The 24164-nt window shown below is 48.9% G+C and overlaps 1 protein-coding gene across 3 annotated transcripts in view; it reads left to right on the top strand.

Moving 5' to 3' along the window:
- Positions 1 to 24164, top strand: part of LOC139440587 (neuroligin-4, X-linked-like) — a 354500-nt gene that overhangs the window by 89515 nt on the left and 240821 nt on the right. For 2 of the 3 annotated variants that reach the window (XM_071220388.1, XM_071220387.1), the window contains exon 5: positions 23219 to 23368. The exons of the other annotated variant lie outside the window; for it this stretch is intronic. The gene's annotated coding sequence lies outside the window, so the exon portion shown is untranslated. The remainder of the gene's footprint in view (positions 1 to 23218; positions 23369 to 24164) is intronic. 3 annotated transcript variants of the gene reach the window in all.

The following is a 24164-nucleotide window of genomic DNA, read 5'->3' as shown; positions in this document are numbered from 1 at the left end:
CAACCTTAAAAAAAAAATTAGCTCGCAAACTCACGGATTTGCATGACCTCGTTGCTGTGACTTGAAATACCGTCAGTAAACCAGTAGCACAGAAAATATCTTGAAAAGAAGCCATAAAAAAAGAAAGAAATCTTACCTTTTCTGACAGCACGGATGGACTTGGAGAACCTTATGCTCAGTGAGACAAGCCAGGCAGAGAAAGAAAATACCGTCAGATTTGCCTCATATGAGGAGCCTTTGCATCTTTGCTTTCCGACGCGGCCTTTGTCCAATGAGGACGCGGGCATGCGTTTTACACCGAAGGGATTTTAAAACTTCTCATCGCCAAATACACATACCAGCATGTTGACCATTTCTTAGAAGACCTTATTCATTTATTTTCAGAGAGAGGGCAGAAAGCAGGGGAGAAAAACATGGAGGTGTGAGAGGAACCCTGATCTGATTGGCTGCCTCTCGCATGCACCCCCACCTGAGGACCTGGCCGGCAACCCGGGCGCTTGCCCTGACCGGGAACCCAACTGACAACCGCCCACTTTGCGTGACGGTGTCCAGCCCACTGAGCCACAGTAGTCAGGGCTACTGTCCTAACCATTTTCAGGCTCGCAGGTCGGCGGCGTTAAGTACCTTTACATCGTGGTACAGCCAACTCCACCTTCATCTGGACAAACTGAAGCTGTCCCCACCGAACACGGACCCTGTCCCCCACCCCCCCCCGCCCCTGGCAGGGTCCCCACCGAACACAGACCCCGTCCCCCACCCCCCCGCCCCTGGCACGTAGCGTCCACTTCCTGTGTCTGAGACCGTGACTCCTCTAGGGGCGTCCCAGGACTGAAACCACGAAACTTTGTCCCTGTGTAAACATCTTATTACACTGGAGCGCAATGTCCTCCAGGTGAGCACAGGGCATATTTTTTAGCCTTGTTTCCCAAGACAGAATTGTCCAACACAATAACCCCCATCTAGGGATCTTTGGAACGGGCCTGGATAGAATTTATTTATCGAAAATGCAGCCAAGGTTCCTAGTTGTGCAAAGATTAAGGGCGCCATTAAAATGCATGCATTCCTCCCTCAGACGGTGTTCACTTCCTATAAAAAGATGGGGGCAGATTCCGTGCTTTAGTCTGGGGATTTAATTAGAAAGCGAGGACCGCGAGAGAATGCCTTCCAATTAAAAAAAAAGCTGGGGCACAGGGTAATAAGGAATAGAAGTGATTTAGAGGTCCGTGGGAGACACACACTGACGTATCTGGGCGACACGGTAACGGGGGCGTGGGTGTTTACGGCGCAATCCTTTCCAATAATAGCCCGTGGCCTCAATCCGGGGTGACCATGCAGCGTGCTTTTAATGTGGGTCACCTGCTCCGGGGACTGGCCCCGGGTTCGGCATTATGTACCAAGAAGAGCCTCGCTCACCGTGCCAGCCAACAAGGATGCCCCATAGCCAGAGTTCGGTGCCGTCAGGGAAAATATGTGTTTCCTGCGTCTTTGCAGCTCTCCATGCTCACAGCCTCTTTGGTGGTTATGGATTTCAGGCAGCAATGCTGAGCGTCCCCCTCAGAACACGGGGGAAGGAGGATCCGCTCAGGTTTGAGTGGATCATCCAGTGCCCACTCCCCTGGAGGAACGATGGGTTTGCCTTCCTCAGGGAGGATGAGCCTGCGCTTCCGTGTGACCAGGGCGGACGCATAACCCGTCCCGAGGCCCGGATTTCGGTTTCGGGGGCTTCTCCATTTCCACAACCTGTGCAGCGTGCAGGCAGGCTCTTGGAGAGGTCGAGAAACTTCAGGTGGAATGGCAGTCCCTTAAAAAGAAAAACAAGAGAAGTCGAGTGTGCGCCAGAATGCACACCTGTGACTCAGTCTTCCTTCCTCCTCCTGGCGGGCTCAGCATCACGCTGGGGCAGTCGGCCGGGGGCGGCAGAGAATGTAAGTTAGGGAGTACTGAGAACACCATCCAGCTTAGACGTGAGACACAAAAATACTCAAGTATTTTAACACGGTATACGTTCATTGGAACGCTCAAATGATTGTTTTGTCAATCTTCACTCGAGGATATGTGTGCTGATTTTAGAGAGCGAGGAAGGTCGGTTGCCGCCTGTACATGTCCTGACCAGGGATTGAACCCGAGACCTAGGCAAATGCCCTGACCAGGGATCGAACCCGAGACCTAGGCAAGTGCCCTGACCAGGGATTGAACCCGCGACCTAGGCAAGTGCCCTGACCAGGGATTGAACCCGCGACCTAGGCAAATGCCCTGACCAGGGATCGAACCCGAGACCTAGGCAAGTGCCCTGACCAGGGATCGAACCCGAGACCTAGGCAAGTGCCCTGACCAGGGATCGAACCCGAGACCTAGGCAAGTGCCCTGACCAGGGATCGAACCCGAGACCTTTTTGGTGTAGCCAACCAACTGAGCCAACCAGGCAGGACCAAATGATTAATATTTTTAAAAATAAAGGATACCATTTACCAAGAGAAAAGCCAAGAATGTGTGAAGACTGTTTGGAACACATTTGCTCCAAATGTTTATGATTAATATCAAGAACATAAGAATAAATTATACATTCTTATATATATTTGTTTACATATGAAGAATTTAAGAATGCATAAGTGCACACACATAAATTCAGGCAACTCAACAGAAGGAAATATTTCCATAAAAAAACACAGCAAAAAAAATACTACTCAGAAGAAAAAACCTGGATGACAGTAACAAATGAAAAGCTGTCTTTTATTCACGGACAGGGAAATTCAAGTTAAAACATCAGGGAAGAAACTTTCTTAAGATGAGCAAGAAAAAAAAGTCTGACAGTAGCAAGTCCGAAGGAAGAGGGGAAGCCGAAAGGACTCTCGCTGCCCGGTTGCAGGGTGTGTAGGCTGATGAACCCGCTTTGGGAAGCTTTCCGGAAGCATCTGTAGAGTTGAAGGTGCATAAAACCTTCTGGTCGCTTGTCCGTGCTGAGATACCTTCCTATATACGCACACAAATATGTATTATACTGTAATATATGAGGTCTGTCCAGAAAAAGCCCAGCCATTGTTAATATAAGGAGAAGGGTTTGCACGACATGGATGTAGCCTGGCAGCCAAGGAGAGTGGACGGAAATGGGCATGCGTGAACAGTGACGACTTCACTGTGCTAGTCAGTGGGGGTGGTGGACACCACTGAGTGAGCATGTGTGCTGTGTGGCCGTCTCATTCAAAATGACTGAGTGAGCAGAGCAATGGATCTGCATCCAACTTTGCGTTAAGCTTGAACGTTCCTCCGTGGAAGCTATTGGGACGACTCAGAAGGCCGCAGCTCTGGGCAACTGGTGACTGGCAGCTTCATCACGACAACACATTTGCTCCTGCATCACGTCTCATGCAGAGTCTTTTGGTGAAACATCCAATCCCCCAGGTGACTCAGCCTCCCTAGAGCCCAAATTTGGAGCCTGAGACTTCTGGCTTTTCCCCAAACAGACATCACCTTTGAACGGGAAGAGAATTCAGACCCTCTGTGAGATTCAGGAAAATAAAATGGGGCAGTTGATAGCAATTGGGAGAACTGTGTGAGGTCCCCAGGTGCCCACGTTGAAGGGGACTGAGGTGTCATTGTCCTGTGTACAGTGTTTCTTGTATCTTATATTTTCTTCAATACATGTCTCTATCTTTCATAGTACATGGCCAGATACCTTCTGGACAGACCTCGTGCAATTATATTTTGTAGCATTGCACATTAATAGATTGATTATGAATGAATACAGTAATGATACAACTACTTAGAGTGTTATTTGTCAGGGAGCTCTCTAAGAATGAGACATTTTATTCCCTTCACAACAGCCATGAACCAGAAGCTATGACACCCACTCTATAGCCAAACAAGTAGGTTACCTGAGGTTTCAAAGCAAGCCGGACGTGCTGATTGCAAGCAGTGGTTTGGTTCGAGGCAGTCGGGTCCAGAGGTCCTATTTCAATGACCAAGCACACATGGGACTGGCCATTGGTTTCCAGTTTCCCCCAGGTGCAGCACTGCACCTCCGGGACACAGGAATGTCCACACTCATCTGCCGTATTAAATTCAGCATGACAGCATCAAGGCGAAGCATCACCGTGTAAAATCAACGTCCAACCTTCCTACTTGATGCACTCCGCCAAATCGCCTGTTTATAATATTTGCACTGGTACCTCCCAGCCTTCGGGGGGAGATAAAGAACCCTCTGCCCTACGTGGTTTACTTCTGAGGGATACAAATGTTGCACAGGAAGAGTTGAGGTGCATCTAAGTTAATCACCCAAGAGAGTCACTCAGTAGCCTTGGATCTATTTTAAGTAGCTCCTGAAGGGGACGGCCTTTAGGTACTGAATATTTTAAGCCTCATTATTATCATCACCATTCACAGCTGCATCCAACCTGTTCTGCCACTAATGGAAAATGTTTTGCCAGCCCTCAGGGGGCTGTGTGGTCATTCCAGAATGCCCTACGCTCTTAATGCCCTTCCTCAGGGTGGTTCCAGGCTGGCTTTGGGAGTCAGAGAGCTGGCACCTCATTGCAGCCTCCTCTTCTTTAGGTGGTGCGGGGGGGGGGGTGTGTCCCCACCCATCTTGGCCATTGATACCATTGGCTCATGTCACCAAGATGTCACTGGGGTTACTGAACCCAAACGGAACACCAGTATCCTTTCTGTAAGCTGATAATTGCACGTGTGAAGTCCCCTTTTACTGCTGTACGAGGAAACACAAATGAATCAGGAGAAGATGTGTTTGATACAGTCGGACCTTGAGATTCTGACGAACGCGCTTCTGTTAAAAAACAATAGTTACTTGCGACTTTGAAGGAGCTCTTGCTTCTCGTCTGTGAATCTGGCGACTGTTAGAAATAGCTGGAGCCTTGGGCTGGGCTCCTTTGAAGGAGCAGAGACGAGCGTTCAGTGCAACCGATTTCCTGAAGCGGGGCCAGGCGTAAGGCAGCGGGCGGGAGTGAGAGATGACCAGCCTCTTGTGACACCTAGCCTTCATCTGATAGCGTGGCCCTCTCGCGGGGAGTCGGGGGGTAGCTACTCAGACAGGGCGACTCCTGGTCAACCAAACATAACTCCCTAGAGAGGACGCCAGCTCGGAGCTCTTGGTGGCATCCAACTGAACCACTGAAGGATGTGAGCATTTGTCTGAAAGAGAGGTTCTGGGCAAGGCACCCCAAACAGCATCCACCACCCCTATTAACACCTGCCGGCAGTCATCTCTTTAAGCATCCGCTTCCTCATACGCATTCCTACCACAGGCCACTCGGAAGTTCTAATACGTGGTGCGCGATTCAGTCCTGGCTTAGCATGTTGGCCCTATTGTAGAGATTTAAAGTTATGGTTTCTAAATCTTTCACTTCTATCCCAAGTGTAAGTTAGGGATTTGTAAATAAAAGGTTGTTAGCGGGGTTTTTTTAGTTTTTTTTTTTTTTTACAAGATTTATTGGAGTAATTTCAAAATCTGTGGTTCGTTTCGTCCCCGGATTTTCCTGGTTTATAAATCCTCGTAGTGAGGTAGGGCTGATGCCGAGAACAATGAGTCCTCAATGAGAAGCCGAAATGGATTTATTAGCAGCCTTTATAAATCAAGCACAAAATATATAGTTTAAACTTCTAAGAGTCTAGATTTATGTATCCTTGCCATAAATCAGGAGAATAAGTATCCACAAACTCCCCCCCCCCTTTTTTTTCGACTAATCCGATCAATTGCCGGGTAAATACTTTGTGGCTTTTAATCCATTTCATATTCATAATTAGAACTCATTATTTCAGTAAATATCTGTCGATTTATGGGTATCCAAAACGCATGCATTTGGAAGAGTTTGGACGCCTGCCTGCATATTAACTTATAAGGATAGCGAACAGTGTGAGCACGAGAATAAATGAAAAATGCACGGGAATAATATTGAATCCCATAAGCAGGGGATCGGGCAGCATTTAAACGAACTCAGCTTCCATTCTCAAAAAGGCACCATTTAATAATATGATCGTGTGGCAATAATTCAGCCTTACGGCTGGTTTTTGTTTTATAATGGGCTTACACTTCTCTGCCTGCTGGTTTGTTTTATTGCGCCACTCGAAAATAGGGAGCGTAGATGGAATTCCTTTCTCAATCACATTGATGAAACGGGGACTCAGACCGTCCCGGCAGGACCCTGGCACCCCGAGAGAGTCCGGGGTTGGACCCGACAGGTCGCGGCGTGTGGGAAATGCTCTCTGTGGCAAACTTGACCTCTCTCTTCCAAGATTTCATACCCAAGGATCAAGCTAACGGTTCAGACTCTGAAATTCCCTTCCTTTCTGCCTTTTGCCATCATGGAGGGAGGGGGCAGCATGAAATTGAGTCGCCATCGACACGAGCAACTATTACGGTTGTCACACAACTCTCCTCTGAGTACGTGGTCGATGCCCCCAGGACATGGGCCAGACATGCTTATGGTTGACAAGGACCGAGACAAACGCACCCCCACCGGGGATTGAACCTGCAACCCAGGTAGGCACCTGGACTGGGAATCAAACCTGCAACCTTTCAGTTACGAGATGAGGCTCCAACCAGCCGAGCCCCCTGGCCAAGGCAACCATGGTCTTTTTCATACTTATTCTTGTTGAAGGTGTTTTCTGCAGATCCCTGGGCGGGCTGAACCCCAATGATAAACACTTGTAGGCTTCCACCGCAACATTCACAGCAAACGCGCTCTCACCACACATTGAAACAAGCACGTACAGGCGCCTAGGAGGACTACTGCCATTTCCCCCCAGCTTCTGCGTACTGCACAGCCAGCCAGTAGTGACCCTTTGCTCCCCTGGGACTTGCCTGGGTGGCTTCACATCTGTCGTGGGTGGTGGCACCAGCTATGGGCAGCGAAAGGCTGGTATGTCTGCGTACCGTCACCAGAGGCCAGAAACAATGCCAGCTTCTGCAGAGACGACCAGAGACGACTCTGGGGTTTCACACGGGCGCTCCCCCCAGCCTGGCTGCTTGTAAAGCAACCGCACAGCAAACGGGAGATAAGGATTCCGTGATGAGTGCCAAGTGAAAAGGCCGGGGAGGCCCGAGCCAACATCGTGCCAGGTGCGAACGTGGAACCCACGTCCCCGAGGAGCCAGAAAGAATGGCTACCAAATAAAAAAAAGGATCAGAGGCATTAGTCCAGAATGCCGGGTAGCTCCCAAGGTCCATGGCTCCGAACTTTGCGGGCAGTGAGGGATAACCGTGGTCCGAGAATCTGCTGAAAGTTCGTGAGCATTTCCCCAGAAACCTTTACCGGGACCGAACACGGTGCCCCGAATTCCAGAGTTCGGGGTCGTCCTGGATCCCAGCTCGCCGATACGTCTTCCACGGCCGTTATGGAATTTACTTGTTGTCGTGTAATTAGAATAATTTAGTGCCCTTGCTGTGGAGTGGGCAGGAGCCGGGGAGGATAAAACGTTCTGAGTGTATGCACAGCATTTATCCAAAACAGCACAGAGCAAAGAAACATGAAAAGGGGCCGCTGCTCACAGCGCGTGGAAATGTCCCACCAGGTGGCCGTGCATTTATACAAGCGCTCAGCAGTGATCGGAATCTAGACTCTAACTCCAGCTTAGGTCTGAACTCAAGGAGTAACTTTATTTTATTATTATTATTATTTTTTCTGTGTGCACAGTTTGAGGAGGCCCTGAGTTTTCCAGAAACACAGCTGCCAAGTAATTAGAGGGGAAATTGTAGTTAATTGGCCTGGAAACTTCCCAAGAGCTGTGAACGAGTTCAGCCACGGTCCAGCAGTGCTCCTGAGCGCTTGAGTGACAGCCGCCAAGAGCTGACCGCCCCCCAAAATTGTGGGCCCCTTCGCCATGTCACAGGGGGAACACACCTATCATATGGTCGTGTATTTCTTCTTCGGATGCACGTTAGGGGATGTATGTTATTATTATTATCCAATTACGGTGTTACTTATAGCACGATGGGGAAGGAGGCTGGATTCATATTTGATCCTTTATCAGATTTGTGTTCGTGGGCAAGTTATTGATCTCCGTGGGCCTCAGTTTCCGCATCAGTAGAATGGGGGTAAACAGCGCTTACTTCAGCCCTGGCTGCTGGGGCTCAGTGGGCTGAGTGCTGACCCGCCAATTGAAAGGTCAGCAGTTCGGTTGTGGGTCAGGGCGCCTGCCTGGGCTGTGGGGTGGACCCCCAGTTACGGGCGAGTGAGAAGCAACTGATCCCTGTGTGGTGTTGCTCTCCTTCCCTTCCCCTCTCTCTGAAAAATAAATACATAAAATCTTCAAGAAAAAACTGCTTTATAGATCTTTAGAGGGTTAACTCAGTCATTATTTCGTATGTAAAATATTTGTGCCGGGCACATAATAAACCCTACATAAAGTTAGTTATCATTATTATCCTCGTTATTCTTACAAGGGGTATATGTCAAATACTTTATATACTGTAGAACAATATATACAATGTTACGTATGTAACTTAGGTGAGTTCAGGTGAAGCAGTTTAAGAAATCATTGCCTTCTAATGAAAGACTTAAAGATCCACCATTAAAAAAGTAAAAATAGCCCCAGCTCGTGGGGCTCAGTGGACTGAGTGTCAGCCTGCAAACTAAAGGGTCACAGGTTCGATTCCCAGTCAGGGCACATGCCTGGGTTATGGGCCAGGTCCCCAGTAGGGGGCGTGTGAGAGGCAAACCACTCATTGATGTTTCTCTCCCTCCCTTCCCCTTTCTCTGTATATAAATAAATAAAATCTTTAAAAATGTAAATAAATAAAAATAAATTTTAAAAAAACAAGATGGGTATGTTTTCCTAGTATTTTCCAAAATTTATTCTCCCCTTGACATCCTGCAATGCTTCCCCAACCTGGAAAAGAAACCCCCATTGCCCTCATAACTAGATAAACAGAACTTCCTGTACTTTGCTCAGGACACGAGTCCATCTCTTTCACACCACTGGGTGTTGGCGGAAATGGCTGTCATCGAGAATCGTCCTTCGTCTCCGACGGAAGCAACTGTGTGAGCCACACGGCCAACCGTGGCCCTTCCTCCTTCATGATGCCTCCGGTTCCCACGCCCGCCTGCCCCCCACGCCACGAGCCGCAGCCTTGCACGGCAACCCCTTGTCACCCCAGTGCGTTGGCTCTCTGCCCTCCCCCAGCCTCCGACTGCGTGCACCGCGCCGCCTTGGGGACGCCTGGGCAGCTGGGCGCTGCGGGGGCTGCCCTCCCCGCAGCAAACGGCATGTGTCCTGTCTGCTGGTAAGAGGCAAGAACCCTGAGACCGAAGAGATTCTGAGAAACGGCATAAATCAAGTAACTGCTTGTAATAAACGTCAAACCATGCTCTATTTTCTCGGCTCTGCGTAACGGCGGAGCACCAGGGAACCTTGCTTGGTTTAGGTGGAGACCTTCCTGAAAGAATATAGATTTCGGTTCCCTTTTTCTCCTCATTCTCTGGGTCTCCTCAGCTCTTGGCCGTCAGCCCTCCATCCACACTTAAGGTTCCTCTTGTCTAGAATCCATAACTCACAATATGGAGTGTGCATTCCATGCTGTTTTCCTTTTAAACGATTTTATTTATTTTTAGAGAGGGGAAGGGAGAGAGAAACAGAGGGAGAGAAACATCAATATGTGGTTGCCTCTTGTGCGCCCCCTACTGGGGACCTGGCCCATAACCCAGGCATGTGCCCTGACTGGGAATCAAACCGGTGACCCTTTGGTTTGCGGTCTGGCGCTCAACCCACTGAGCCACACCAGCCATAGCCATGCTGCTTTTCTTAATCCTGAAAGTGCATAGATCCACCGAGTTTCAATATCAGAGAAGAGCAACTTTAATTATTTATTGCACCCCCCAAACATCCATGGTACCTCTGCCCAAATTTTCATCAAACCCAGGCTGCACAGGTGAGGGTGAACTGAGCAAGCATTTCACCTCTTTTCTGATTTCTCAGACACCAGGAACCGGTGTGCCCTGCTTGGACAGCGTTTTCTCGGCCCCCACCAAGTGGCACTCACGTTCAGCTTTATCACATTAAATCATCAGCGTAGGTTGGAGACCCGGCATAGAGATGTCCCTACAGCCACTGCATTATTAATTTTAGTGACAGAACCATAAATACTGGCCACTTCGCTGTCCGACATCAACGTATTCGAACCCATCGAAAGAAAATCCCTACTTTATTTTGCAGAACAACCTCTTCTCTCCTAACCAATCAGTGGGCTTTATTTTTGCAATGAAAAGTCACATGGTGACTGTTTTTATTAATTTAAAACGACATTACATTTTTTCGATAGTTCTCATTTTTATCCATATGTGTTTTTACGCGTTATCATGTGTAGGGACCGTTGCAGGTGTGAGAAATGTCATCATTAATTGACACCACAAATTGCACGGTGTCCACCTCACTCCTGCCTGTCCCATGTTGCTGGGTGTGTGGTTCTTACGTTCGGGAGCGCCTGCCAGTCTCCTGGGTGCTCCAGGGGCTGCCCTCTCCGTGCGCTCGGTGTCCGGGGATTTATGTCACTTCTTCCCATCACCACGGCGCAGCCACACGGGTCCCCATGGGAGGCCACCGTGGACCTCATGCATCCGTGCTGGCTGGGGCATATGTTGCTGCAACTGGTTGGCAAGGTCGCAGCCTGCAGGACCGGCATCCCTCCTCGCCCGTGCCGTCCAGGACAGGCGCTGAGGAGACTTCAGAGTCCCCACCCTAAGGACGGACACACTCCCACCTTTCTCAAACAGAAGGCAGCTGGTGACGAACCCACAAATATGTCCGCGAGAGAAAGTGCGTGTTTTGACACCAGCTGATTCCAGAGAACAGGGTGCACAGGAGAAATGCCCCGAGATCCTCATTCCTCCCCCATCCATCCCCGTAGACAGACACCAGGGCAAAACCACTCGAGAAGTCAGCCACCAGAAGGGGAAAAGGGCAGACAGAAAAATACAGTCACCGCCACCTCCACAGCCCTCAGCCCGTCTCCAACAGGCGCCAAGGGAAATGGGAAACTTCAAATTGAAGTCAAGCTTTGTGGGTGTGCATTTCTGTCTTTGTTTTTGCCTGTAACTGGATGTTTGAACTGCTGAACCGAAGTGGGTTGAGTGACCAAAACCAGTGGGAGGGGAGAGAGCCCCCCTCCTTGGAGGGGTTCAAAGGGCAGAGTGACTTCAGGCTGGATTTTGATGCTCCGTCAGGGGCCCTGGCTGTAAAGACCCCGCTGCGTCCTCCGTGAATATTTATCAAGCTCCGCCAGGGATGATGCTGACCAACCAACAAGAAGTGAGCTGCATTGCCCATGTCGGGCGAGCAATGGCTCACCTATGGACGCAGTGGTTGCCCACCGCGGCCGGCAGAGCTGCAGTTAATTGACAGAGTAACGCCACGTTCTCCATCGTCACACGAAAGGGTCGTCAGACGAGTGTTAGATGATGTTCACTTGAACCAGACCCTTCCCGAAGCACTTCTTATGTGCTGTTCTATTACGATCGTTGAACATCATAGGAGGCACTGTGGAATAAATGGGTCATTTTTTAGCGAGTCTTTGCAACAATTCAATCTAATTGGGAAGGCAACATGAAAGGCCATAAAAAAAGTTAAAAAAAAAAACCGAAGAGTAAGAATCAGAGTTTATTTACCTGCTCCTTTGAAGCAATCAGGATGAATACTTTTACGTTTTGATAGGATCCGGGCAGCTATGCTTAGTATAGAAAGCCTCATAAATGGTGTGGGACATGAATTTCGATTAAGACTTACCCCCCAAATAAGGCCAGAGAGCGGCCATCCTATGCAAAAAAGGGGATCAAATGGGAAAAGATGCCAAGCACTAGGAAAAGTACGTCGAGACACTGTGCTTAAGGCGCGGCGCCCATGGCAAACAGCCAGCAGGAGGCTCTGGGGACAGGGCAGTGAAGGCTGGAACAGACCTAGCAATCCCCAAATTCAGATCGATACAGCAAGCACGCTGGAAGAGCACCGTAAGGCGTGGGGCAGCCAGTTGCAATAGAAAGGAAACTCTTCAACACGATTAAACCCGTAGGGGTCCTTACGTGTAACCAAAAGTGACAGAGTCCGCAGGCGGCGAGGATTTGGGGGCGGCTCCTGGCGTGGTGCCATCGAGAAGATGAGTAACGAGAGCAAAGGGAAGGATGAAGAAGGAGACGTGGCGGGTTTTTGCGTTCGCCCATATGGTAGACTAGTTCCGCTGAAGCAACATTCGCACCAGAAAATGTGTAGAAATTCCTGATAAAGTGGAGCCAACGTTCTCTTAAATGCATCACAGATGACACGGCCGTGGACGTAACGAATTGCTAGGGGCTGTAACGGAAGAAGACAGGAGGCAGGAGTGTTCAGACAGCTCCAGTCTTGTCTGAAGCAATGAGCCATTTCTAGGACAGACGGTACCCAAGACCTTGGCCTTGTACCGAGAATGAACTTGACATTGGGACCCCTTCCCATAGCCTACATGCTGTTCTATGAGTCCCAGTGGTCCCAGGAACAATGACCACCCTCCTGCTTGTACAAGGAAATAACGAAGAAACGTCTATGAGAGTCCCTTCCAAAAATGGCTTCTGCCCCCTTCCTCTTCACGATTACTTGTCGTGTGACTGTCACCTTCTAACTTCCCCAAACCCCTCCTGGGTCTGGCATTCCCGAATCCACGAACAAAAGAAATTTCTGTCTGCAGATGCCGTGATTTCGTCAATGTCCATCATACCTTCTTGCGTTCTTACGCTTTCCAGAGCGATCAATATTTACCCCAGAGCTCTCTAATGACCGTTACTTTAAAAACATTTTTTTGCCACTGAATCAATAGAAGGATATCAGTCTTCAGTTACCCTATCATCTTTCCCAGGCAGGAATTGATCAAAGGCACTCGGGCATTTTGAAGTCTTTGATTTCACCTCTCCAATACTGCAGATAGGAATTTCGGTGAGTCATCCTTGGGTACATGAAGAGGCTTTGCCGGTTGGCATATATTGCAGATCTGAGAACACTGTTGAGATCGGCTTTTAAGTGCTTGTGGAGTCTTGAAATCTTCTCTCTTGAAAAACTTGCTGAAGGTATGAAGAGGCAATGAATTGCCTACTTATGTTGTGTTTTAAGGATGATTGATTCTGTTTTAGTAAAAGACACATACCATAAATTCCCCACACAGCAAAGGAATGGGAGGTGAAGGGGGGGTGGTAAAAGATTTTTAGTAGGGTGGGACGGAACTGATTAAAAAAAAACATTTGAAAACTATCAAAAAGAATTCTATGAAATACGTAAAGATTTCTTAAATAATTTATCAGATTAAAAATACGGTGCAGAATAATGTATATAGAAAAGTAACACTTATGTGGAAAGATGTTAAAATGGTTATATATTCCTTTCTGTCTTTGCATAAAGGAAACACTTAAAACATGCATAGAAATATACTAAAAAAAAGATAAAATGTGAGCATAAGAAGTCACAATGCACACTTACATCATTTTTTTTAGTTTCAATTGTCTTACTTTAACATTAACTGAAATTTAAAATTTAAAAAGTGGTGTGTGAAAGTGATCAAATACATAGACCAAATTACTAATTCCCAGTTTTCTGGTAGAAATTCACTACTCAGGACAAAATCCTGACCAGAGATGGAAAAGTTGTTGAAACAGTGATATTTTGGAAGTGAGCACAATTGAAACGCCCTTTGGGGAGTCCCTCGTAGTCATAGAGGGGTGCACGTTGGATGTGCCCACTTGATTTTAGGCCAGCTATTTGTTGATATACGTGTGGTCACAGCTTCAGACTGTCCGTGCAAAAATCACCCAAGGAGCATTGGTCCTGAAAAATGAAATTTTGCAGGTAAAATGGCAACGAGCCTGAGGATCAGGGAGGTTTCTGGCTCCAGAACGTTCAAAGGAAATGTCCAGGTTTCGTGACAAGCCCTCGGGGGGCGTGCGAGAGACGTACAGGCTGGACGTTGAGTCTCAAGAAAGCGTGGGTTCGGACAAATTTGGCACTTCAGAAAATGCTAAGTACAACAGAAAGCATTTATAACTTCCGAGCTGCTGCCAGAGAGTCACGACCTATGGCTTGCTGGAGAACATGCGCCTTTTCTTGCTGAGGAAGAGGAAACAGCTCTCTTCAGCGAGGTCAGTTGTTTGGCATAAACAGCATAGAGCAACATGGTTTTGGACAGGCGTGGAAGGCCAGGAGACGAGAAAGGTGCCTGCCCGATATTCATTGTCCTTTCCACTAAGGGTCCTTCTGCTCTGTTCTCAGTGGCCGTGTGTCCCACTAGGAGGGGATGACACGGTTCATCCTGCCTGGAAGCTGGCGATGTCATGTCACATGGGTCTAGGTAATGGAAATTGACTGGAAGGTTTTTGTCTTGGGCTTGGCTTCCACAGGGGAGCCTTGACATACACTGAGTTTGGCTCGCTTGTCCCTGTATTCTCCCCCCTTTTTCTCTTTCTGCCTGGAATGGAGACGTGAGAGCTGGAGCTACAGCTGCCATGTTGTGACCAGCAGGAAAAGAGAGACTAGCAGAATGGTATCCAATGTAGCCTTCACATTCCCGACCCCCTGAGCCTCCCCAGAGTCCTTGTTAAAGGAAAAAAGAGACTCAATTTACTTAATAATCATCTCAACAAGAGCTAACTCTATCAGCTAACAATGTGTCATGTTGTGACATTCCAGAACCTTCCCTTGCACGGGCATATTTCATCTTCAACCTTACAGTGAGCCCTTCTTCAGTAACTGCCACAATCACGCCCATTGGACAGATGGGCAATGCAGTGGTCGCCAACCTGAGCGCAGGGGCTAAGGAAGCAGAGTGGGGACTCCAGCCCCAGCACTTGGCTCTGGAGGCCCTGTATCTCACAGGGTTACCCCACCTCCCCCCTCACAACGCTGAGCCCGATGCTGTGTGAGTCTCCGCCGGGAGCAGAGGGGGTGCACAGGGGTGGAATTCTAGTCAGGGACCACCGAAAACGTTCTGAATGTGCCCAAAACATTCGCCCCAGCAGTGGCCAGCTGAGACATCGAGAGAACCTCCCAGACATCCCAGAATTATCGCCACACGTCCGTGAAGAGTCTCCATCTCCAGGAAAGTTGATCATACCTGAAGACGAGAATACATTCAGCATCTCCTGTTTGAATGTGAGTTCCAACAAATACACTGAACCTGAGTCTTGTCTCGTGACACTCTCTCAGCCTTCATCACGACAAATCCATGCATTTCCTTGCGTGTTTCTAATAGCTACTGTGCAAAGTCAGGACCTTAAAGATCCCCTTCCCGCTGCTATCTGGTGCCCCCACCCCATCCTGTTGCATTTTTCTGTTCAGGAAAGCAAGACCGGTTCATCCCTTTTTTCTTTTTCTGCTTGTCTAGTCTTAATGCATAAGCGTGTAGCCTTAAACAGACACACAGACACACCCCTAATGACAGACACAACAGCAGAGTGAAGCGTGTGAAGGGCAAGGAAGGCCCCGGTGGCCATGCCTGGGGTAGGGCAACACCGTTTCAGCCGAGAGGTGACATGTCACGCAATGTTGAAAAAGCGGATTGCACAGGATGGTGATGGGGCCGGGCAGGGAGGGAGGGCTGTGAAGAGGTGGGAAACCGCGGAAGAAGTCGCAAAGAAGCGGGGAGGGTGCGGACTTGGGAAATGTATTGGCTTATGTGGACGTGCCGTATTCTTCCCTGTGCAAACACAGAAGTAGCAACAGAAGGATCCCGTGTTGGCTGGCACCTCTCTCTTGTCTGGGCGACATTGGCTTTCCCATCGTACTCAGGTTTTATTGGCCTCTGTCCTTCTGCCGAGCAAAGCGAATCACCGGATTCAATATCTATTTCGCCTTCATCTGTGGGCGAGGTTGGACAGATTACAACTTGGAGAAAAACACCTTTTTTCCTCTCTCCGAAACACTAGACTTGACGTTATTTCAAATTGGTTCACATGGCAATTCTATTTCCCCTCAAATCACTTATTCCCTCCCACTTTGCTGGCCTGGCATACCAGATTACCCCACGGGGCCTTGCAAGTTATTAACATCATCTTCAACTACCAGGAGCTTTAATTCACTTAAAATAATCCTTTTGCACCTTATGCAAATCAGTTTGCGGGCAGAGGACAGGATGGGGGAACTTCGTCTGTGAAGAAAACCCTCTAAAACACTGACTAGGGATAAGGTTCTTTCCCGTAAACGACGTCTTGCAAAATAAAGGCTGTTCTGGCTCGAAGGACTTGGGCCGGGGTAGGGTGGAGGGATGGGGAGAAAATGCAGACAATTGTAACTGAACAAAAATTTTAAAAAATTAAAAAAAAAAGAAGTACTTGTTGGTCGTTTCTCCAACGTCTCCATCTGCCATATTTATTCTCCTACAAAGTCTAAATTGTCTTGTGATGGAATTAACGGATTTAGCCATGGACAGGTGCCTCGGAATTGGGCCGCTGTGGAAAGTAGAGACGGCCACACAAAAATCTCATCGAAGAGGTTGGCTTTGGCTCATCCATTCCGCCATGTTTTGTGATGTGAGAGTTCTCCATCAGAAAGAGGTGCGAGCGTACAATCTTACCTTTTCCTCTTGACTACTAAGCCAGCACCTGTTATTTATCAAAGTACTACCCATCGGCTGTGCTGGGCACGGTATTTATTGTGGCTGGAGAAGCAGCCAAGGGTTGTTGATGTTTCTCTAGAATGCCCTTCCTTTGGGAGCAGGGAATACATTTTGTGACTCAGCTACCCGGAGATGCCGTTTGAGGGGAAGGTGGACGAGGTCAGGGAGAGTCAGCGAGGCTTTGGCAGTGGACGTGGTCAGGCAGGACCATCGCTCTGCAAGGATTACTCATCGCGAGAGCCACAGCCTCCAAGGCGAGAAGCCACGTTGCCTAAAATTGCCATTTTTAAGAGCAATACTCTGCCACTCAGCTGCAACTTCATTCTTCAACGTAACGTACAGCCGATCAACATTTGGCTGTCTGTTTAGAAAATGCCAAAACATCTTGTAAGTCGTGAAGAGAAAAATATCAAGATTCCCGCAGGGTATCACGGCAACGCTTATCCTAACTTCATGTGCAACTGGCCTGCCTGACAGTTGTCACAATATTGGCAGCCAAATGTGACTGGAATGTGTCACTTGGTAGTGACTCATCTGCATCTGCCTCACTGAGCACTTTGCTGTCAGAGCTGGGGCCTCGGTTGCTCTTTCTCCAAAGTCACTTCGGTTTTGCTTGTTTTTTTATGTGTCTCCCACATCTTTCTGCACGATGGAGTGGTAATAAATCACTTCGATTTTATTCCTCTATCTGTCGCTTGCCGTTCCCAGAGAAGCCACGCTATTAGGCGGCGCTAATAATCTCGCACCGATCGAGTCTGCTGATCCTTCCATTTCAATTTTGAATCAAAAATGCACTTTATCGATCCAAGTCTTCTAATCGACCAGGTTCAGTTTTCATTAAAATAAGACATTTTACTGTTGACTCCTCAAGGGAAAATGTTTCAAAACTCCCGCAGCATTGCCGCCTAAGAATTTGGTATCTCAGAGTGGTGTTCAACTGTCCCGAAACTTCTTCCTCGTCTAACATAGACTGAAAAGTCAGGATGTCCTTGGAACCATCAGAATACACGTTGTGAAAATTACATTTTCCAGGAACACTATATACACGATGCAGTATTTTCTGTGAACATTATATACATTTTCAAAGCTCTTGGCACGAAAGTAGTGACCAGGAGTGTGGTGACGTATGAATACAGACACAGGCACAGACATCAAAGTGAGAGGGCAGAGTTGCAGCTGGCCAGCAGCACTGCTCTGGGGACACAGTCCCAATACTGTCCCCTTAGAGACGCAAACCATGTAGGGGGGAAGGAAAACCTAGAGGTTCCCCTCCCCACCGCCGCCAGCCCCAGCCCCATCTTGCCTTCAAAGGACCCCGTTTCCTGCAGCAATGGGTTGACATCTTATCCATCCTTTTTGGAAGAGGGTGTCCATTCCCATGGGAACGTTTAACTTACACATTAGATGCAGAAAGAGAGGAATAGCAATAACCAACAAATAGAACCACTTCCGCGATGTACCGGAGTAAAAGTCACAGGGGCGTGGCCGTGTGAGGTCAAAGAGAAGACGCTGGAACACAGGCACGGGGATACCGGGACCGTGCGCCTGAGCCCCCGAGGGCGTTTTGAGGTGACCTACACGCAGGTAGCATCTACCAGCAGAGTCCAGTGTTTCGGCACCTGTGGGCCACGCCGGAAGGAGAGTTGCCTTGAGCCACACCTCAGATACACAAACACTAGCGAAAACTGGTGAGAAAACAAAAGCACACTTGCGACTTTGGGTTGGGCTGTACTGAGAGCCGTGCCCGGCTGCGTACGGCCCGCGGGCCGCGGGTTAGACGCCCCTGCAGCCTGGGACACTGGGCGACGGATGGTTCATATTCGGGGCGGCACCGAGGGAGATGGCCCGAGATTTGCTCGCACTGGTGTGTGATTTACAGCTCAGGGATTGTTCCTTTCTGGAATTTTCCACATAGTATGGGAAAATCCAGACCACGATTCATCACAGGTGTGTGAGACCCACGGAAAGTGAATCAGACGAGTCTCGCTGGTTATTGCTAATCTCTTCCTTTGTTTTATAAGCGAAACCTTTTCAGAGGTGTGGCCTTGTAGCAAAGAACAGTATGTAGGGTTAAATGGTTCGGTAATCTCCGCAGCTTCAGCTGTTCACTGCGGGGGGATGGGAGGGCGGTCTTCATATATACCCCATCCCCCAGGGCAGCTGTTGAATGATGTCCCCTCTAATTGAATGTTATGACAATTAGGGGTTCAGACTGGGTCCTTTTGTGCTGGTTTTTGTGGACCCGTGAGGGCCCGGTGGAGAATGAGAAAGCACGCTGGCATTCTGTTTCCCTGTCAGAGGGAATCGCTGTGCAATCCATCTCAGAGGGGGGGCGTCGGGCTGTCTCCCACAGGCCCCGTATGTATATGTATCGTCGCCGATTGATATGTCTTGTAGGAGCAAGTCATAGCCTGGTCTGCGCTGTAATAAAAAACAGTATCTTTAGCGAAACCTGCTACCTCCCAGTATACCACATGTCTAGATTTTCGTAAAAATGTTTAAAGTTCAGAAGAGCTATTTAGAGTGTGTGTCTCCCTGTAAAGTACAGGCTCTCGAGAGCTTTCATGAGATCATTGCCACAGGAGTAAATGATAATGAATTGTTAGTAAATCATTTGGAAAGTTCCCTTTCAATTAATGCGTTTTAATTGTATGTAACTGTCTCAGTCGGACGGAAAGCGCTGTGATAAATTCGCCGTTGACGGCGATTAGGGAGGCGGAGATACAGACACACCCCGGCTGATGGAGCGCCCCTTACCCAACCTCAATTCTTTAATTTCATGATTTACAGAGATTTAAAAGGAGCAGTTGGATATTTTAGGGTTTACAAACAAAAACCAGACTCTAAAATAATCAGAGTGCCTATTCTGCCCTACCTCCTCCTCTTCTCGATTGCATTGATTCTAAGGAATTAATTAAAATTAATTTTATTCTGAATGTAGCACCTGGGGATATAAGCCTGTTGATGAACCGGCAGTGTATGAGCAAGGTGGTAACACGTTTTCATTTCATACACATCGGAGCTTCTTTCGTGAAGTGACGTTAAGTGTGTGGGATCTACACACCGTTTTAAGACATGTCAGTGAGATGTCATTTAATAACAAACGCATTTGTTAAATGCATTTATAAAAACAAGTTCATCTCCTTCAGCTTATGTCTTACACCATGAGGAAATCACTTAGATGGGGTAACAAAGCAAGGGGTGTAACAGAGCCCATTTCCAATTGTGCGTCTTTTCAGCTAAGATGTGGGGGAAATTTCCAGTTTCTGAAAGGTGCTATTCGGCCATAGGTGTCTCAAGTCCGTGGGCAGCGGTGCTCAGGGATCTGGACCCAGGGACCAGAATCTATGGGATTCCTCTGTGCTCCCAGACTCCCTGGGGTGCCCCACGGGGGAAGGTACCCGAACTTGCCGTGCCTTCATTCGCTGATGCGAAGGTACGGAGAACAACGGGCTGCTTTGTGAGGTGGTTGGAGGAACAAGTCAGCTACATCTGCCAGACCCTCGAGGCAGAGGCTGGCGTGAGACAAGTACCACGCGTGGTTGTTACAAAATGGTAGGTCTGGCCCTGGCCGGTGTGGCTCAGCGGACTGAGTGCCGGCCTGCGAACTAAAGGGTTGCCGGTTCGATTCCCAGTCAGGGCACATACCCAGGTTGTGGGTTCTGTCTCCGGTCAGGGCGCACACAGAGGCAACTGATTGCTGTTTCTCTCTCACATCGATGTTTCTTTCTCTGTCTCTGTCCCTTTCCCTTCCCCTCTTTCTAAAAACAAGCATGCCCTCAGTGAAAAATTTTTTTAAAAAACCAGTAACTCCACAAAGGAATTATAAATGTTTCAGTGGAATAATGGGAAAGAAAGTACCATCAGTGATTTGAGGAACCATTATGCAGACAGATAGCCCTCATTCCAGTGGTAATGGTTTTATCAATAAATTATGCTTAAATCTTTTATAGCATTATATCACATCAGTATTTTTTATTGGCTCATCCAGACGAGATTGAAACTAAATCATGAACGTTATTTTTAATTCAGAATTCTAATGCCAGTTGCTACGAAATACATACAGAGCAATCATCAGCTCTCCAGCTACTAACAAATGAAAAATATTATGTTTAGAGAAAAAGGCCCTGGTTGGTGTGGCTCAGTGGATCAAGTGCCAGACTGTAAACCAAAGGGTCACTGGTTTGATTCCCAGTCAGGGCACATGTCTGGGTTGCGGGCCAGGTGCCCAGTAGGGGGCGTGTGAGAGTCAACCACCCCTGATGTTCCTCTCCCTCTCTTTCTCCCTCCCTTCCTCGCTCTCTAAAAATAGATAAATAAAATCTTTTTAAAAAGAGAGAGAGAGAGGATAAACCTGTCCGTAAAAGGGAAATGTTAAAGGATCTGGTGGACGAATTCCATTCATGCCCAGAAAGTGAAGAGTGGTTTCAAAGCAGCGTGTTTGCTGAGACCCCCGTGTTTGAACCTGGGTACGTGTCGTGTGGTCCCCGGACGGTGGAGCAGTGACCACCTTTCCCACCCGTCAGGGCAGAAAGCACCTCCGTGTGGGACGGACACAGCTCACACGTTCAGCACCCGGTCCCTTTCTGCCGTGAACCTTTTTGCATATAAACGCTTCTGTTTGGTTGGTTGGTTTTTGCCACTTCCACCCCTTTTTGTACAACTCCAGTTCCGCCTGCCTGGACGTCGACCGCTGATGGGTTTGGAGGTGCGCCCGTTCAGTGCCCTGGACGAGGTGGCATTGGGAGAACACGGGAGCCTTACGGGGGCTTTTCACATTGCTGGTCTTCCGAAAGATCACTCTCCTGACAGCCAGGAATCCCGGGTTTCCTTCGGTGCTGACTCCCGATCCCCAACGGCCACATCCTCGTATTAACGCCGCATGAGCTCCCGGTGTCAGGGAGGCGGGGAAGCAGGCGTGCCTCTGGTCCTGTCTCACCCGGGCTTTGCCCCTCCGCAAGGCACGTCCTTGGGGCACTTGGAGGGTGGCGGGAAGCAGAGGAGGCCGTGGCCACGTCAGCGGGTGCCATCACCTGGCAGGGTTTCCTGCAGCCTCGTCACGGGCTCGGTGCACCGCACGAGGAAGGGCCTGGACCCTGCAGCACGGCCAGTCTCCCAGGGCACAGGATGCAGCAATGCGTAAAAGCTTCAGCCCGTCCTTGCGGGGCTCGGTACCCACCGTGGACTCCAGGCAGCGTCCCATCTGTCTCACTGAATGCAGCCTGGCCACCTGCCCTTGTGGCTTCAGCATCCGATGCAGACTCGCCCGCCTCAGGAGCCTGCTCAGCCCGCTGCACAGTGACGCCGAGTCAGAACCTTGTGACAAATACAGACAAGACCTCCAGGCAGTCCGCTCCCAGGACACCACCCTGCTTCAAGGGCGGGGACAGCAAAGGTGGCAGGCACAGGAAACAGGTGACCGAGTATCAGGCCACAGCACTGTGCATAAATAAACACCCTCCTTGCATGGGGATGGGACTTGGGCCTTTGGTGATCTAGCCCCTTGCGTGGGATGAGAGCACTCACCAGGGGCCCTGGCCGGGTGGCTCGGTTGGTGGGAGCATCGTCCTGTACAGCAAAAGGTGCTCAGATGGATCCCCAGTCAGGGCACGTACAGGAGGCAACCAATCACTGTTTCTCACGTCGACGTTTCTCTCTCCCCCTTCATCTCTCTCTAAAATCAATAAACATACCCTGGGGTGAGGATTCATAAAAAAGAGACAGCAGCAACCAGCGTGGCTCGGGTGGACATCACTGAGCAAAGCAAAATGTCGCCGGTTCAATTCCCAGTCAGGGCACAAGCCAGGGTTTCAGGTTCGATCCCCGGTCGGGGCACATAGGTGAGGCAGCCGATGGATGCTTCTCCCCCTCTTTCTCGCCCGCCCTCTTCCCACTCTCTGAAAATAAGTAAAATCTGAGAGAGAGAGAGAGACAGAGAGAGAGAGAGAGAGAGCGAAGCTGTGAGTTGCTCTATCACAGGTGTGTGTGCATAGGAAAAACCGTAGTGTATGTAGGGTTTGGCTCTGTCCACAGGTTGAGGGGTCCCCTGGGGGTCCTGAAATATACCCCCATACACAAGGGGGGAACTGCTGTACCTCCAGCGTGAAGACCTTACACACGGTGAATTATGAAATTCCTCAAATACGTTTTAAGTGAGGCGCATGGCGACTAAATGCGTCATAAGCAGCGTAGTATCTCCCAGATGTGTTTATTTGCCAGCACACAGTGTGACTGGCTTTACAAACACTCGTCATTCGCCTCTCCGACTTCCCCACAAAGGGTCTGTGATGGTGATGGATAGCCCGGGTGTTGCGTGCTGCCTCCTCACGCCGGCTTGCACGTGCCTCGCGGAGCGGTGTTGGTAATGGATGGGAAAAGGTGCGCCTGTGTTCTTCAATTAGGGAGCCAATTCATCCGCCCATCCCACGCAGAGCATTCGAGACGAGCGGCCACAAGGCATGTTTCCGTTTGAAACACTCTGCAGTTACATTCTGACACCCCAAAGTGGAAAGTAAATTTAGCAATTATGTTATTAATGCAAAGCCAAGCCGTGGTGAGATCTGAATTACGTGCTTAGGTTATTTTGACAGTAAACAAATTAACAGTGCGAGCATTTTTTATTTTTATTTTTATTTTTTTTTGAAGCAGCAGAGTGAGCAAGGAAAGCAGAGGGGAACGAAACTAAGATGGTTTGCAGAACCTGGGACACAAATCGAAACACAATTGCGGCATTTAGAGACAAGATAATGGATTAAGAATCAAAACGTGTCAAGTCCAGAGCCCTCCCATCACCTGTTGGTGAGTTACAGTTACACATGAAACACTAGGGACTTTGAAAACTCCTTTGTAAATGCGGATGTTCTGCGCCATTTTTTCTTTGAAAATCACGCTTATATGGACCCTGTATGTTTGAATCATCCATTGAAACCACCTAGTAGGAGACATGAGAGAGAAGAAAAATGGCATTTCTTTTAAAAAGTGGGGACAATACGGGGGGGACACATGGGTTTGCAGTTGTTCATACGGAAAACACACAGCAATTCATGAACAAGAATTAAACACTAAAGTCCGTGTTTCATGCACTCACAACCGCTAAACTACGTCTGCACGCCCTGCCTCACGGATTAACATACATCAACGTGGTCCCGGTGATACACCGCTTTTGCTATTAAAATATTTCGTTCTTAGTCGAGAAATCGGTTGTGATTCGACGTGGCATCCTAGACCATCTGCTCTCGCACCAGCCGGTCCCAAGGAGCACAGGCTGGGCTTGTACCCAAGAATGGCCCTGAAGACACCCCAAACGGGCTTATCTGGATATGTGGAAATAGCCCGTCGTGAAGAAGACGGATGTGCCAGAGTTTAGGTCCTTCACAGACGGAAGAGTTTTCTCATGCAGAGCAGACATAGCGCATCAGAGAATGAAACCCGCCTATGTACGGCTCGTCTGGGGGACTTATGGGCTCCCAGCAGTGGTCCCCTTTCTGCAGGCCATTGTTCCGAGGTGGATCTCCTTCCCGGTGTGGCTGTTGCTTTTCGAGGCTCTGGGGGTGGCGGAGGAGGCCTCCCAGGTTCCTTCCCAGCTCCTGGCAGC

This window comes from Desmodus rotundus, chromosome Y (assembly GCF_022682495.2).
Source record: "Desmodus rotundus isolate HL8 chromosome Y, HLdesRot8A.1, whole genome shotgun sequence".
NCBI classification, from domain to species: Eukaryota; Metazoa; Chordata; class Mammalia; order Chiroptera; family Phyllostomidae; genus Desmodus; species Desmodus rotundus.
This window is presented reverse-complemented; position numbering and strand designations above follow the sequence as displayed.